The sequence below is a fragment of the Lactuca virosa genome, chromosome 7 (genome assembly GCF_052849685.1).
Source record: "Lactuca virosa cultivar CGN04683 chromosome 7, Lactuca_virosa_CGN04683_v6, whole genome shotgun sequence".
In the NCBI taxonomy this organism is placed as follows: domain Eukaryota; kingdom Viridiplantae; phylum Streptophyta; class Magnoliopsida; order Asterales; family Asteraceae; genus Lactuca; species Lactuca virosa.
Genome location: NC_136432.1, coordinates 251,669,785 through 251,686,045, shown reverse-complemented (window position 1 = coordinate 251,686,045; position 16,261 = coordinate 251,669,785).

The window sequence follows — 16,261 nt, the reverse complement described above, 5'->3', positions numbered from 1 at the left end:
ACATACCACTTGGACCGAAAACTCCCTTAAGTGGCTTTATAACCCTCTTATGAAATCCTAAGTGATTGTAACACTTCCATTTAAGGATTTCTTAGTCCTTAAAGTGTTATTCTTTACTTGATTAGTTGAGTAAACACTAATTGTATTCATATATGTGTCTTTATATGCTAAATAGGATCCGTGTGTGCTCAAGTCTTCACTTGACACTTAGCATCCTTTTTCCGATCTTACATTCGCACCACTCACTTCAGGTGAGTTCATGCCCCTTAATCAACCTTTTAAATGTTTTTAAATGCTTTTATGGGGGGGAATACAAGTTGAACTATTCTAGTTATTATATTAATCACGTGTGGTTAATGTCTAGAACAAACAGAAAGATTTTCTATTACTTTCAAATTACTATCAAACTTATGGATTTCAAGCACTTCAAAACCTTCTATTAAACTCTGTAAATGCTAAAACTGTTTCCAAACTCTTTTAAACTTGCATTATTTTCAAACTCATATCTATACTAATATATCTATATAAGTAAGACTTGAAGGACTTAGGACTGATAGCTCACCTTATTTCCTGTTCCTTGTTTGGTTGTGGACTTGGGGTATCCTGTTATTTATCCGAATGTCGTTAAACTCTTAGTTATATATCATATATATATATATATATATATATATATATATATATATATATATATATATATATATATATATATATATATATATATGTGTGTTGGATATAAAAGCTTTCACTTCAGTTCAGTACCTTTGTGTAACGAAGGCATGCAAAAAACATTACTATTTAACTATAATAGGTATAGTTAAGGGTTTACTACTCATTACTACTATTACAATGACACCTACCAGAGTCAGTACAGTTATGAGTCAATACATACTATATACTATACAAGAGAACACACTATACACTATACAAGAGAACATACTATACACTATACAATGGAATATACTATATACTAGTACAGAGAAAACATCACTACACTATGACATACTATACAAACTTTTGAATACTATAATTAGAATGTGACATACTACTTCTCGATACGACACTTCACTGTGGTATCACTTTGTAACCAGAGTCTCCTGGAGGGAGAGCGGGCATTGTGTGTATAGATCTATACGGGACAGACACTCCCATACCCCGACTGCTAGCTACAGTCCCAGCCGATAAGGCCAAGGGGTGACAGAATATTACCTCACTACATATGACACCGGAAGGTCATCAGTTATTCAGCCGTCGATCAGCATGGTTACATACGAGTTCATATTCAAACCTTTAATTAACCAATTAAAAATTAAAGGCAAAACAGATTCGCCGAGGTGTATTGTACATTTAATACTACCTGGAGTCTGCATTTTCATCACTATTAGCCAGCGGTGATACTGCTGGGGTAGAACATTACTTTCCCCTATTACATTTATTTTGTAATCACCTTACATGAGTGAAGTCTAAAACTATATTTTCATACTGATAGTTTCACTAGGGAAAACTCTTACTTTTACAAAAGAACAAACATACAAAGAGTCGGGTCTTGGTAGAAGACTACATTTCACTAGAAAATATAGGATTTTCTAGGAAGTATAGCTATTTACAAACATTTGAATTCAGTTACTAACATTTGCACCACATTGTTACATATATTTTCATACAAGCAAGGACACTAAATACTTATGAACTCACCAGCGTTATGCTGATAAACTCTTTCAAAATAACTTTCATTCTCAGGTCATCAGTAGACAGGTACCGATGAAGCTTTTGAGAAGATGGAGCACATACAAGACTCATCTTTTATTTTGATCATTCTTTTGGTGTCTTACAAACTATACAGAACACGCTTGTATTAAAACTATTATATTAATGCAATGGATGTGGTTGCTTGTCTTTATAATTATGCATTGTTATGATACTGTACATGACGTCCTCCACCCCAGAACGTTTCCGCCGTTCCGGTTTTGGGGTGTGACACAGAGGGTTTTGTTGATGCAAAGTTTCCCAATAGAGTGTGCAAGCTTGAGAAATCCATTTATGGATTGAAACAAACATCTCGCAGCTGGAATCTTTGCTTCCATGAGAAAGTCAAAGAGTTTGGTTTCTCTAGAAGTGAAGATGAGTTTTGTGTGTATATCAAGGCTAGTGGGAGTATAGTAACTTTTCTGGTATTATATGTCAATGACATATTACTCATTGGTAACGACGTTCCAACCTTGAAAGATGTTAAGTCTTGGCTTGGAAAGTGTTTTGCCATGAAAGACCTTGGAGAAGCTGCCTATATTCTTGCGATTAGAATATTGAGAGATAGAAAGAAGAGACTAATTGGACTTAGTCAGAGCACATACTTGGATAAGGTACTAAAGAGGTTTAGCATGGAAAATTCCAAGAAGGGAGATCTACATATCCAAAGCAATACCAAATTGAGTAAGACTCAATGCCCGAGTACAGATGAGGAAATAGCTGACATGAGTCGTGTACCTTATGCTTCCGCTGTCGGATCGATCATGTACGCTATGACATGTACTCGCCCTGATGTGGCATTTGCTTTGAGCATGGTCAGTCGCTATCAGGGAAACCCGGGTAGAGCTCATTGGATAGCGGTTAAGAATATACTCAAGTATTTGCGAAGGACAAAGGACTGGGTCCTTGTACTTGGTGGCAAAGATACTTTGAGAATAGATGGTTACAGTGATGACAGCTTTCAAACGGATAGAGATAACTTCCGTTCTCAATCAGGCTGGGTATTTTTACTGAATGGAGGAGCAGTTACTTGGAAAAGTTCCAAGCAAGATACGGTGGCTGATTCTACTTGTGAGTCAGAGTACATAGCAGCGAGTGAAGCGTCGAAAGAAGCAGCTTGGTTGAGGAACTTCATCGGAGATCTCGGAGTTGTTCCAACCATCCAGGAGCCTATGGAACTGTTATGCGATAATGAAGGAGCGGTTGCCTTAAAAAAGGAACCCAGAGATCATGGTAAAACCAGACATATCGACAGAAAGTACCATTTCATAAGACATAGAGTAGAAGAAGGACATCTTGTTGTAAAGAGGGTATCATCTGAAGACAACCCAGCAGACCCCCTCACAAAGGGTCTGAGTAGGGTTAAGCATATTCAGCATGCTCTGAGCATTAGAATGAGAGATGATATTAGTTTTAGTAGTTAGATTAGTTTTATTCTGAAACTTGTAACAAAGTAAATGTAATTGACCTTTGGTGATTAAATAATAAAGTATTATTTATGAGTTTGGTTACTGCCTTTTGTCAATTGTTTATTATTGTGTTTCATATTTTGCATGTTTTACTTCCTGAATAATATGATTATTCAAACTCCACAGTCGCTCGTACTTTTGGAAGTAAGTAGTGAATTAAGACTGTCATGAACTGGATTGCAGATTGTCTAAGGAAAGACATAGCAATAGAATTGTTGCAATGATTCATGAGTACTCAGAAATTGAGATTTGAGTATTGTATAAACCCTCGCTCAGAGTATTACTTCATGGAATTCATCACGAGTAATACTGAGACGATAATATCTTATAATTTTGAAACGAAGATATATGAGTTGTAATTTGCAAATTCGGTTATACATTGGTGATACGAAAACGCATCAGTAACTTGGTGTTATAAAACGTATTGTCATGTATGGTTTGATGAGTAAAAGATACAAGCATATGAGTCAACGTTTATTCGTTCCTTTTGCCCTAACCGGAAAAGTGATATCTGTGGGCCCCTCGATGATTTGGTGTTGACTTATGTGCTGGGCCCAGCCAGGACTAAATTGATGTGTTCAATTAGAAGTCCTATATCATCACAAATCAGAAATCGGGAAACATAGATTCTAGACAAAGAGATTGATTACATTCCATGTCTTATGTCTAGGGATATCTTGCAGAACGAAGGATTATATGATCACTTATCTTAGGACATGTAACTGACTGGGTCAGAGTTCAGCAACGGCTTTTGGAAGCTACAATTTGCTGGTCAAATTTAGAAGTCATACTAGCAATTATAGTTACAGACTTATCCAAGTGGGAGACTGTTGGATTAGGTGTCTAAGCCCATAACTATAATTGGTATGTACTTGAATTGATAGCAGCACAGTCCTTTTGGGTTGCCCTCAAACCTAGCAATTGGACAAGGAAATTATGAAAGGAGAGATATTGATTTATTATAAGATTATTAAATTAATATAAATGATTTATTAATATGTTAAAAGGTTAATATATTAATTAGAAATCATAATATTTAATTAATAGTTAGCCAGAAATTAATTAGAATTAACTTTGGGGTTAATTGTATTAATTATAAAGTGGAGGGACTAGTTTGCATTTATCAAATAGTTGAGTGGAAGGCTCCAGAACCTCCTTGGAAGGGGGTGGACGAAATTTATAGGGGAAACCCTAATGATTTCGTCCAAGGGGCTTGGATAAGGCCTTTGGATAAGCTTAGGCCCCAAGCAAAGGAGTATTAGGGTTTTCCCTAAATCCTAGATCCCTCAGCTATATAAGGAGCCTCCTGGCTCCCAAAATTGGCCACTCTTACTTTGGTGAAACCCTAGGGCCGAAAATTACATACCCTACTCTCTTTCTCTCCTCACAAGTTTCCTTCTTGCTAGCTCTTGGGTGTGATTCCATTAGAGGCATTACAATTGTGGTGCTAGGCTTCTAGGAAGATCAAGATCAAAGGATTATCAATTGTTTGCTATACCAATTGAAAGGTATGTAAATCTTAAGCCCTAATTGGTATTTTTGAAAATAGCCTCTCTCCTTAGGGTTCTTGTTTTGCAATTCAAAGTTATATGTTCAATAGTTAAAACATAGATCCAAAGTAGGTTGCACGTGAACTTAGGAATTGTTTTCTAGTTTATTTGTTTTACCCAAAACCTATCAAAAATACCCTCAAGAGTCATAAAGTTTCCAACTTTATTACTTTGCATGTCCATTAAGTTCTTAACTCATTTTTTAATCCATTAAGACCTTCTAAAGAATGCATAGAGCAAAACCAACCATTTAGACCCCATTTTAATGACTTAAGACCCTTCCTAAGGTCTGAAAGGACAACTTAAAGGGTCAAGAACATGCTATGTTCATGAATCTCCACATTTGGGACAAAAATGACCAAAACTCAACCTAACACAATATCTAAATGAAACTTCACCAAGTTTAGGACTTTATACCTCCAAATGATTCCAAAAGGTGGTGTGATTCTCGATCTAAAGAGCTTTACTCCTCCAAGATGGTCTCTATTTCCTTCATTCTTCTTCAAAATCACAAAACATACATAGTCAAGCTTAGAAGTACTTCACAATATAGATTAGGGTTGGAAAAACGTCTTAAGAGGATGGAGACTGATGAAGTGAGGGGAAATGAAAGCTATAATGGGGTTTAAATATGAGCCAAACCCTAAAAATTAGAGTTTGCATGACTGGCACGTACGCCCAGTGTGACATCCCCATTTTCACGGCCAGAAAAGACCGATTATGTTTATGCTTTATAAAAATCAGAGTATCTCTTTTAATAAAAGTGTTGCAGAATTTGTTCCCAGAAAAACATGATAAATACGTTATCAAAGCATTTCTGAAGAAATGCATTTTTATTCATTTTCAAATCCTTCAGATGTCATCGTCAATACAAAAACATAAGCATAAACACAACTTACATTCATTTTCACTAGTGATTTATATCTCCTTAATCTCTGACTGTAATGTAACTTCATATCGACACTTGTGATCCAAATAAACTGAGTGGGTCAGGTTGGGAAACCTGGTGAGGACATAGGGTTTTCAACCCACAATAATATAATTATTAAGTTTAAACATCAAACAATCAACCCAATTACCCATACCCATTATCTTCCTTACTCTTAAGGGTCTACCCTAAGAGTCATCTATCCTGCATTCGCTCATTTCGAAGTCCCTTACTACCAGGGTTTATAAGACAGGCACTAATTCCATAGCTGCCAATGCACTAAATCCATAGCTGCTAAAGTTCATTCATCAGGTACTAAATCCATAGCTACCAGTGTAGGTACTAAGTCCATAGCTACCAACGTTTATCTAACAGGCACTAAGTCTATAACTACCAGGTACTAAGTCCATAGCTACCAACACCTAACAGGTATTAAGTCCATAGCCACCCGTGTTTACCTAATAGGTACTAAGTCCATAGCTACCAGTGTTTGTCTAATAGCCACTAAGTCCATAGTTGCCGATGTTATTTATTAGGCACTAAGTTTATAGCTGCCAATGTTTACTCACATCATCTTTTATCTCTCATTATTCATCTACCCATGTCATACCCAACTTATTTGTAGATATAAAATACATATACAGTTTAAATCATTTTAAAACATGTATAAAATCATTCTTCTAGCATAGACAACAAGTATTCAGATAGTATGCACACATAGCACGTAATTTATATAAAATACTTCATATCTATGTGTAAGATGAAAGTAACTATGCACTCACTTGATAAGGTGGTGACTCGGTACTCGGACAGCGCTTCGTTTACTTTTAAAATAATTTCCTTCGACGAAACAAGGGGGTTTTAGCTAGGAGTCGGGCTCTGCTGGGGCAGAACTTCGTCGCTGAATCTTTCTAAGAAAGATTCGTGCAGCGCTTCAGCGCTCACCTTACTATACTAAAACTAAAGAAAGAGAAGTCGAATCACGAGGGACCGAAATGCTCAGGGGATAAGAAGAGAAAGACTCTTGAATCAAGAGAATGGTGCAACAAATATGAGAGCCCAAGCCTCTTATTTATAATAATTGAATTTACAAAAACTACCCTCCATAATTACTTAATGACCTTATAGTTATATAAACGACTAAACACCCCTTCATAATACTATTTTAAATAGACTTAATGATATTTGTACTAAACTAATGTCGAAAGTACTCAACACTAGTCTTATAATAACCGCATCGTTGATACCTTTCTAATGATATATACATTTGTATATATATGTGTACGTATATATGATTTATACTTTATTTTAATACGTAAATATGCTATTATAATTTGTAACTCGTTCATACGAACTCCATTTTTGACGTTCTTTATATCCACGCGTTGGTATTTACGAGTACTACAACTTTCATTTAGACGCCGTCAGCTAATTCTCATTCTATCTTAGATTTACAAAATTGTATCGAATTTATCGCGCTCGAAGAGTAGGGACCAAGTTTCGTCCATATCTTTAACATAAGAGCTCTACTCTCGACATTCTTTATATCCACGCATAGGTAAAAACAAGATATAAAACTTTCATTTAGACTCCGTTGGCTAATTCTCGACCGATCTTAAATTTAACAATAGGAGGAGATTAAATTGTTAAATGTCCGCGTAAAATTCATAACTTCTACATACGGACTCCGTTTTCTTCTGTCTTTTTACTGTTGAGTTTCTATTAATGAGATCTTCAACTCTCATTTAGGTCGCGTAGGCCAAAAACCGCTCGAACTAAAATTCGAGTTTCGGGCCGCGCACTGCTATGTCAAATCTTAGAAAATTCATAACTTCCTCATACGAAGTCAGATTTAGGCGTTCTTTTTTTGTATGTTCTCGGTTTAACGTATACTACAAATTTTGTTTAGATCACTAAGGCTAAAAATTCTTCTACCTTAAATTCACTATTTTCGTCTCCCGGTGTCGTGCCGGTTTTGCCGTAAAACTTCGACGGGCCATAACTTCTTCGTTATAACTCGGATTTCGGCGTTCTTTATATGTACGGAACCCTTGTAACATATACTACAACTTGGTTAAGATTAATCCTTCTAAATAATCTTCCATCAAAAACTCATTTTTGATGCTCATCGTCTCTAAATTGACTAGCCCGGATCTGCGGGCGTTACACCCAGCGTACTGCCCTAGTACGTTTAGTGTACACATGTACGCATGGCGTACTCCCCTAAGGCCCAAATTATGAAAATGACACTAGGGCACTCATTGCACTCTTTCTTTTACTTAGGGTCAAAAATGTAATTTTTTGAAAATCGGTGTATTACAGTTTTACTTCCAGAACGATTCGATTATTCAAAATTCCACAGTCGCTCATACTTTTGGAAGTAAGTAGTGAATTAAGACTGTCATGAATTAATTGTATATTGTCAATGGAGAGTGGACATTACACAGGAATTGCTGCAATATTCATGAGTACTTAGAAAATGGAGATTTTGAGTATTGGATAAACTCACGCTTAGAGACTACTCATGAATTCAATCACGAGTAATTCTAAGATGATAATATCTTTTATTCTTCAAACGGAGATATATAAAGTTATAATTTACGAGTCGGTTATGCATTGGTATTACGTAAACGCATCAGTAACATGATGTTATAAAACCTAGTGTCATGTATGAGTTGATGAGTAAAGGATACAGTTATATAGTTAAATTTTATTCGTTCCTTCTTCCTTAATGGGAAAAGCGATATCTTTGGGCCCCTCGGTGATTTGGTATTGACATTATAGTGATGGGCCGAGTCAGGACTTAATTGATGTGTTTAATTGGTAGTCTGATGACGTCATCACAAATTGGGAAATCGGGAAACAGAATCTTGGACAATGAGATTGATTATAATGCATGTCTCGTGTCCATATGATATCTTGAAGAACGAAATAATATTTGATCACTTATCTTAGCGCCAATGTCTGATTAGATCAAAGTTCGTTAGTTGCTTTGGAAAGCACACTTTGTTGTTTGATTTATAAGTTATACTTGCAATTGTAGTTATGGACTTATCCAGGGAGACTGTTGGATTAAGGTGTTTAATATCATAACTAACTTGGTATATACTTAAATTGAAAGCAAAGTCCTTTTTGTGTTGCCTTAAGAACTAGTAATTGTGAAGAATGACATTTAAAGGGAGATGTTGATTTATTGATTTATTATATGATTAATAAATAGCAATAAATGATTTTTTAATATATTATGTGATTAATATATTAATTAGAAGTAGTATTATTTAATTAATAATTAATAAAAAGTTAATTGGATTAATTAAAAATGCAAGGATTTATGTTGTAATTGTTCAATAGTTGAACAAGAGGGAATTCCATAACCTTCCAGGCCTTGGACAGTTTTGGAGGGTATCTTTAGGGTTTCTGGAATATTCCTTATAGATAAATAAGGGATTGAGTAATTGCCTAATTTGAAATATTAATATTATATTTAGATTAGGGTTTATGAGGTTCCTTGTATCAGCTATAAATAGGACCCCTTGCCTATTGCATTTCGTCCCTCTCATTCTCACAAGTAGGGGTGCAAACGAGCCAAAATACTCGCGAGCTACTCGGGATCGGCTCGTTAAAAGCTCGTCTTGAAACCGACTTTAAACGAGCCCGAGCCGAGCTCAAGCTTAATTTTAAACTCATTTATTAAACGAGCTCGAGCTCGAGCCTATGTCACTAAGCTCGATTAGGCTCGCAAGCCTAAACGAGCCTTTGTATAATATAATTTATTATTATTTCATATATTAAAATAAAAACATATTTGGAAAATTAGGGATTTTGGGTATTAGTAAACGAGCTTCTTAACGAGCTCGAGCCGAGCTTAAGCTTATTTAGGCACGTCAAATGAAAAACGAGTCGAGCTTGTATAATTATTTACGAGCTCGATCCGAGCTCAGTACAAGAAAGATCGAATCGAGTCGAGCTCAAGCTCGAGCCTCGTATAACTTAAACGAGCCCTAGCCGAGCCTGACCAGGCTCGGGCTCGGCTCGGCTTGTTTACACCCCTACTCACAAGCTAAGTGAAACGTCCCAAAAATAAGACTCGAAAATCTTTCATTTTTAAATTAATAAAATAGTAAATCATATCATTTTCATAAAAGCAAGGTAATCGAAGTTTATCAATACATCATCATTATCAGAGTAAATAACAAAATGCGGAATCAAGTGGTGTGTGCTCTGCAATCATCTCGGGCTCTTCCCTTTCAAACCAGAAGTACCTAAAACATAAACTAAAAATCGTAAGAACAAAGCTTAGTGAGTTCCCCAAAATACCACATACCATACATACATAAATAAACAAATAATCGGCCATGCCCATCATCGGGCCATGCCCATCATCGGGCCCCGCCCGACATCGAGCCCCGCTCGATATACAGATATGTCAGTCATCGGGCCCCGCCCGGCATACATATAAGCATATAAACATATAACACATAAAACATGCAATAAACACAAAGATACATAGCATACAAAATGGTCATCAGGCCCCGCCCGACATTGCCCCCCCCCCCTCGGGTAAGCATACGAATACATAACACATGCAAGAGTCACGCAGACATCAAGAATTCTAACATAGCAAAATCATGGGTCGGCATTGGTGCCTTCGACCCGCTAACTATGCTGAGGAAACTCACCTCGCACTATCGAATCTCACAGATAAATCTTTGGTTGCTGGCCCGCTAAAATCCTCGCGCTATCAGTCACAAAATTACATCCAATTAATAATTGGATCCCGACTCACACTAACAGTCCAAACTAGGGTAAAAGACCTTTTTACCCTTTCCCTAACTTGGCCCAAGGCCAAAGTCCAAGCCAAATGTCCAAATAAAAGCCCAAATTCCAAAATAATCACCCAAAGCCCAATTATGGCCCAATTTTCTGAATTGGGCCCAAACCCCTTTCATGGGACTTCAACCAAAGAGTCCAATAAAATACTAATAGCCCAAAAAGAGAATCATGATGGCCCAACAAGGCCCAAGACATCAAAAGCCCAACATAGCCCAATACCGAGAAGTCTGAAGCCCACTGTTGCGTACGCAGGGTGTACTCAGCTCGTACGCTCAACGTACTCGCTTAAGGGCTTGTATGCGCAATGTACTTGCTTGTACGCCCAACGTACTCTAACCTTTTAGCCAACCTTTACTTCTTAGCTCTTAATCAATTAATACTTCAACCCAAACTCAAATCTGACTTCCTTAAGGTCGTTTATCATGTAAAGTTGCCAACTTTACGTGCATGCATGGATTAATGAGGCCCTTGGAGCTCAAAAGAGCTTAACAAATGTCTTAACACATGCATGAGACCACAAATACCCTAAAGCTTGCATTTTTATGGACAAAGGGACCCAAAGGGTCCTAGATATACCAACAAACACTTCTGGAGTGAAGCAAAAAGGCTCAACAATCAAACCATGGACTCAAAGAGCATAAAATGGCACCAAACTAGATCTAGCATTATGGATTAGCAAGATGGAAGCTTTTTACCTCGAAAGGATAGCAAATGAAGATCTAATCTCAGATCTTCATGCTCCAAGAACAACCCCAAAAAAGGTTCACTTCTTCTTCTCCTTCACAAAGCCCCAAAAATCACAATTTAAGGCTCAAACTCTCAAGATCTCACTTAGGGTTCGTTTTTCTGGACAAGAATAGATGGAGGTTGTCTAAAAAAGACCTAGGGAGGCTATCATAAGGTTTAAATAGGGTGCAACACCCTAAAATTAGGGTTTCACTTAACCTCATGTATGCCCCCCGTACACAAGCATACGCACCGCGTACGTGTCCGAAGGCATCGGGCTAGTACGCTAAGCGTACCACCCTGTACGCCCCGCGTACTAGCCTTAAGGACCATTCTTGCAAACTTTTTCGATTATGGAATAGAAACTTACAAATTTTCCAAGTGTTACAATTCTCCCCTAATTGAATCAGATTTCGTCCTCAAAATCATTCCTTACCATCCCAGGCACGCCAGACTGACTGACCAACATAACCACAACCCCGATCATACAACAGCCTTCCCAAAGGAAACTGAACCCAACTTTAGCATGGCTCTCCAAACCCAATGATGGACGAATCCTTTCTCAGCCTAAAAACAATCCCATGCAGAATAACCACTTATACTCAACCCGAAATATGAAATCTCGAATTGGTTTGACTCCCCGACAGACCGCCCATACTAAACCATTTCTAATTCCATTCCACTTGTCTCCCAAACTGACCACTCAACTTCTGATTACCTGATGTTTCCACTAGAAAACATAATCACATATCATTTTCTAATGTCGGAAACCTTTCACTTGACCAAAGGGATTAGATATTCCTTCGAGAAAAGGGTCATCCTGATGCTAACAATTCCATGATATAATAGACAACGATAGAAAATATGGGAGATAAACCTTCTAGTGTTGAACAAGACACTGCTTCCTTTACTGCTGAACTGATACGCTTTTGCTAAAATTCTGAAGTGCCAACCTTGCCCGACCCATACATATGTAAAATTCTGAACTGATACGCTTTTGCTAAAATTCTCAAGTTATACATGCAATTTCATTTTTCCAAAGCATGAAGCCTAACTAGCATACAACTTTGATAATTGAAACATAAAAACAAGTAAGATGATTACCTCTTGGTTGTAGCTTGTAGAACATGGCCTTACAAGAGCTTAGCACCTCCAATGTGATGCCTCAAATAAGTCACAAACACCAAGAACAATGGAGGACAATGAGAGAGAGCTTGGAGGCACCAAAATCGGCTAGCTTCTTCTTAGAATACCCTTGTGTCCGATTTTAGGGCTTAGGGGTTACATTTATAGTCTAGAATTCCAAGGGTCACTTGTAAACCCTAATTCATTCACTTAGGCTTTTAATCCAATAACTCATTTGGACTAACACTTCATGAACTCTCACATAAGCTTAGTACATTACTAATTAATCATGGATCATTAGCCCAAACTATATGTATCACTGATTTACATAATCAGACCCCGTTAATTTAATTAGTCTCTTTTGATCACTAAATTAGGTCCAAATCAATTCTTGATCAATACCAATTAAATAATATGATTTCTTAATTAATATATTATACTTATAATATATTAATAAATCACAAATAACATCTTCCTCAAATATCCATCCTATCAAATTGCTCCGTTGAAGGCAACCCAAATGGACCCTGCTACTACCGGATCAAGTACATACCACTTATAGTTATGGGCTTAGACACCTAATCCAACAGTCTCCCACTTGGATAAGTCTAATAATTATAACTGCCAATGTAACTTCAAAATCCGATTAGCAATCGTAGCTCTCAAAAGCCGTTGTTGAACTCTGGCCTAGTCAATGACGCGTCCTTTAGATAAGGGATCATATAATCCTCTGTTCTTCAAGATATCGTGTGGACAAAGACATGGAACATAGTCATACTTATTTTCCAGCAGTTTGTTTCCTGATTTCTGATTTTTTAGACATAGAACTTAATTGAACACATCAATTGAGTCCTGATCGGGCCCGACACATAAGACAAAACAAAATCATCGAGGGGCCCAAGATATCGCTTTTAATCCTCTTAGCATAAAAGGAACAGATAAACTTCGACTTATATGCTTGTACTAATTACTTGTTAAATTATACACAACAACATGTTTTATAACATCAAGTTACTGATGTGTTTTCGTATTGTCAATGCACAACCAACTCGTAATCAACAACTCATATATCTTGGTTTGAATATTATACGATATTATCGCCTCACAATCACTCTTGATAAATTCCATGAAGTGATTCATGTGAGCGTGGGTTTAATCCAATACTCAAATCTTATTTCAGGAGCATTCATGAATCTTGTAGCAAACTTTTGCTATGTCTAAACACTTTAGTCAATCTACAAACCAATTCATGACAGTCTAACCTCAGTACCTACTTCCAAAGTATGATTGACTATGGATAATTTGAATAATCTCATTATTCTGGAAGTCAAAACATGCAAAAGTGAAACACAAAATAAACTATTGACAGAAGACAGTAAGTTTTACTTATAAATAAAACCTTTATTATTTAATCATCAAATGTCAATTACATTTATTTATTACAAGTTTCTAACTGCCTGTCTAATCACTAAAGCTAATATCGTCCCTTAAGCCAATGCTCTTAGCATGCATCAAATGCTTAACCCTACTCAGTCCCTTCGTAAGGGATCTGCTGGGTTATCCTCTGACAATACCCTCTTCACTATGAGGAGTCCTTCCTCTACTTGATGTCTTATGAAGTGATATTTTCTGTCGATGTGCCTGGATCTGCCATGATCCTTTGGTTCCTTGGTTAAGGCGACCGCACCCTCTTTATCACAAAAAATCTCCATAGGCTTCTTTACAGATGGTCCAACTCCAAGGTCTCCTATGAAGTTCTTTAGCCATATCGCCTCCTTTGATGGTTTGCTTGCTGCTATGTACTCTGATTCGCACGTTGAATCGGCTACAGTCACCTGTTTGGAACTTTTACATGTTACTGCTCCTCCATTTAGAGTAAATACCCAGCCCAACTGAGAACGGAAATTATCTCTTCCGGTCTGAAAGTTGGCGTCACTATACCATGTCACTCTCAAGTGATCACTCCCATTGAGGGTAAGGACCAAGTCCTTAGTCCTCTGCAGGTACTTAAGAATGTTCTTTACCGCAGTCCAGTGAGCTCTACCAGGATTCCCTTGATATCTGCTAACCATGCTCAAAGCAAAGGCCACATCAGGTCGAGTACATGTCATAGCATACATGATCGAGCCCACTGCGGAAGCAATTAGTCTTTTACTCCTATTTCTCAATATCCTTATCCCCAGAATGTAAGCAGCTTCCCCAAGCCAGGACTTAACCTCCTGCAAGGTTGGAATGTCGTTTCCTATGAGTAGTATGTTATCCACATACAATACCAGAAAGCTAACTATACTCCCACTAGCTTTGACATATACGCAGGACTCATCCTCGCTTCTCGAAAATCCAAACTCTTTGACTTTCTCATCGAAACATAGATTCCATCTGCGATATGTTTTCTTTAATCAATAAATGGATTTCTCAAGCTTACACACTTTATTAGGGTACTTCGCATCTACAAAACCCTCTAGCTGACTCATGTAAACATCCTCAACCAACTTCCCATTAAGGAAAGCGGTTTTGACATCCATCTGCCATATTTCATAATCATGAAACGCAGCTATGGCTAGCATAACCCTTATAGACTTAATCTTCACTACTGGTGAGAAGGACTCATCATAGTCAACTCCTGGAGTTTGAGTAAATCCCCTTGAAACCAATCGTGCCTTCTATGTGTGTACTTTCCCATCCATGTCGGTCTTCTTCTTGAAGATCCACTTGCACCCGACCGTCTTACGACCTGGTACATTTTCAACCAAGTTCCAAACTTGATTGTCATACATGGACCGAATCTCGCTATCCATTGTCTCTTTGCACCTAGCAGACTCAGGGCCCTTCATGGCTTCCTTGTAGTTAGATGGCTCTTCTAAATTTACCAGTGTACTATCACTGATAAACGTATCTCCTTCCGTAGTAATATGAAAACCATAAAACTTCGGTGCCATCCTAACTCGATAGGAACATCGAAGAGGTAATGAATCATTAACCGGTTCAACATGAGTCTCATCCTTAGGTTGATTGCTAGTGTTTGAGGTTCCTTCATCGCTTAACTCTTGAAGCTCTTCAAGGTCAATTTGCCTCCCACTATCCTCTTGGCATATGAGTTCTCTTTCACGAAAGACACCCCTTCGTGCTACTAAGACCACGTTCTCACTAGGTCTATAGAACAAATATCCAAAGGATTTCTGTGGGTAGCCGATGAAAATACAACGCTCACTACGAGGTTTGAGCTTGTCGTGAGTCTCTCGTCTTATGAAAGCCTCGCAACCCCAAACCTTGATGTGCGCTAACGAGGGAACCTTCCCTGTTCACACTTGGATATAAAGATCCCCAACCACCGCTGAGACTGCTAGTCTCACACCTAGTTCGGACACCAGGTTCCTAAGAGTTCAATTAACAAGGCTACTCTAACCTAAGCATCACTCTACGCCACTCACTGCCCACATAACCATTCTTACAAAAACCAAGATCCAATACCTCGACTCAACGGTCTCTACCAGGTCCCACCTACATCGCCATAAACACACGAGCATCGCCCACGGGTCCCACCCAGCTAGAGCTACACGTAACACAGGCCCGACCCCGCCTCGGACCCCGATGGTCCTCCTCCTAAAATAGAGAAATGCTCTCCGACAATCCTAACCGTCTTGCCCAAGGCACGAACTAATCCTCCTTTATACTCATGACCACCGCAAAGATGGTCTACCTCAAACTGGTGAATACTACGATCCCATCGCAGTCTTACAACACTTATAACCACCCATGGTCTCACCACACTTGAACCATCTCAACCCCAATTATCCTGAGTCGAACCCACATCCGACTGAATTCCAATCAAGTGTTCGGGTCATGCTTCAAACCCCAAAGCCTTCATCAAACAAGAACAGGCAGCG